We start from the raw sequence: 2500 nt of genomic DNA, 5'->3' as shown, positions 1-2500 counted from the left end.
CTTTCGGTGCGACCACCCGTGCTCCCAACTGAGCTTGCCGCTGCCGACAGAGGCCCGGGAGCGTGCTGTCGTGGCATTGCCGGCGGGAGACAACACGCGCCACCTACGGTGACCGGCAGCTCCAACGCCAGCGCCACAGAAGGACAAAAGCCCCACTTGGGTGCCGAAGCGAACTCTCCCAGCACAGCGCACGCGCCAACACATCCGCACAGCTGCGATACAAACCACCAGCGAGAACCGCTGGGGCGACCGAGCAGCAGACGGCGTCGCGGCGCCGAGCGCCGGGCGGCAGCGCATCCTCAACGCACACAGTCCTCAATCGGACCAGCACACTGAAGATGTCCACCGCGCTTCGCACCGGGCCCGCGAGGACCTACTTTGGCCGCACGGCGCCGCGCGCAGGGTGCGCCGGCGCGCAGCTGCGACGCCTGCCGCGTCCGTCGGCCGGCGCGCCTGCCACTGGCCGCCCCCACCAGCCGGCTGTAGCGCGTGCGCCCACGCACCGCGCGGCCAGCACGCCGGGAGGCGCCCCCTCACCGGCCGGGGACGGTCCCACCCAGCCACCGCCGCGTATCGCTTCACACCCAGATGCCGTTCAGTTTCGTCGGCATGGTGGGTATCGCTGGAACAACCGGTTAGTACCTCAACCTATCGTCGCCATCACCGATTCACCCCTAGCGAGAACAACCGCACCACAACAGGTTACCATTTGTTCATTTGCGTAACTTCACCAGAAAACGCAGGCGTCCATCGCCATTTGCAACTTCCACGATTATTGCATGCCTGTGTCAGGTGTCACGCCACACTACGTCTGCCCACATACACGCAACAAAATGTGCACGCCTAGACAATACGTGGAAGGTGGCCCCCGTACGTATGCGATGTCCATTGCTCGAACGACTGTCAACCGGCCTCTGTAGCATGTCGCAGATATGGAACGCGGTGCACCATGCCATCACGGTGTGTGAGGAGAGACGACTAGGTCCGAATACATCAACAGACAGCTCATGCTGATCGCCATCCACGGCGTCCGTTCCTCCCACACGTCTCTATGGCGTACCACACTGCAATCCAGCTCTCATAGGGAGACGACACGTAGCTGCGTGCACAATATTTGCACTGTATGGTCCGCCGTTTTTGGGCGCAGTCGTTGTACGGTCACACATGTGCCACGATGTATCATTCAGTACATAAGGACGAATGTGCAGTACAGATTGTGGTTTACGCGTACGACATTAGCGGACAGTTGACACAGGCCGCACCACAACGTAGCCTGAGTACGTCGCATGCGGAGGGCATTGAACATGCAAAGTTCTCACCAACCAGCTTGCGAAGGCAGGGGGCAAGGTGGGGACGTGGGGAGGGGCGGCATGTACGTCCTGCTGCCATCCACATTACAGTGTACAGCAGGAGCATGTGGAAAGTGAGCAAGACTTGCAAGGTGTTTAACATGAAGCGATACACAGGGGAGCGGGGAGTGCGAGTAGCGAACTATATTGCGAGGGTTGCGGGTGGGCAACACTACACTAATTGAACGAGTCGTATAACAATTACAGAGCAGGTTTAGGCGACAACGTGGGTTACGTTAGGCGACAACGTGGGTTAGGTTAAGGCACGACGTGGGTTAGGTTAAGGCACGACGTGGGTTAGGTTAAGGCACGACATGGGTTAGGTTAAGGCACGACATGGGTTAGGTTAAGGCACGACATGGGTTAGGTTAAGGCACAACATGGGTTAGGTTAAGGCACAACATGGGTTAGGTTAAGGCACAACATGGGTTAGGTTAAGGCACAACATGGGTTAGGTTAAGGCACAACATGGGTTAGGTTAAGGCACAACATGGGTTAGGTTAAGGCACAACATGGGTTAGGTTAAGGCACAACATGGGTTAGGTTAAGGCACAACATGGGTTAGGTTAAGGCACAACATGGGTTAGGTTAAGGCACAACATAGGTTAGGTTAAGGCACAACATGGGTTAGGTTAAGGCACAACATGGGTTAGGTTAAGGCACAACATGGGTTAGGTTAAGGCACAACATGGGTTAGGTTAAGGCACAACATGGGTTAGGTTAAGGCACAACATGGGTTAGGTTAAGGCACAACATGGGTTAGGTTAAGGCACAACATGGGTTAGGTTAAGGCACAACATGGGTTAGGTTAAGGCACAACATGGGTTAGGTTAAGGCACAACATGGGTTAGGTTAAGGCACAACATGGGTTAGGTTAAGGCACAACATGGGTTAGGTTAAGGCACAACATAGGTTAGGTTAAGGCACAACATAGGTTAGGTTAAGGCACAACATAGGTTAGGTTAAGGCACAACATAGGTTAGGTTAAGGCACAACATAGGTTAGGTTAAGGCACAACATAGGTTAGGTTAAGGCACAACATAGGTTAGGTTAAGGCACAACATAGGTTAGGTTAAGGCACAACATAGGTTAGGTTAAGGCACAACATAGGTTAGGTTAAGGTACAACATAGGTTAGGTTAAGGTACAACA

The sequence above is a fragment of the Schistocerca piceifrons genome, unplaced genomic scaffold (genome assembly GCF_021461385.2).
Source record: "Schistocerca piceifrons isolate TAMUIC-IGC-003096 unplaced genomic scaffold, iqSchPice1.1 HiC_scaffold_949, whole genome shotgun sequence".
NCBI classification, from domain to species: domain Eukaryota; kingdom Metazoa; phylum Arthropoda; class Insecta; order Orthoptera; family Acrididae; genus Schistocerca; species Schistocerca piceifrons.
The sequence above is the reverse complement of the archived record's forward strand: the minus strand, read 5'-3'. Positions refer to the sequence as shown.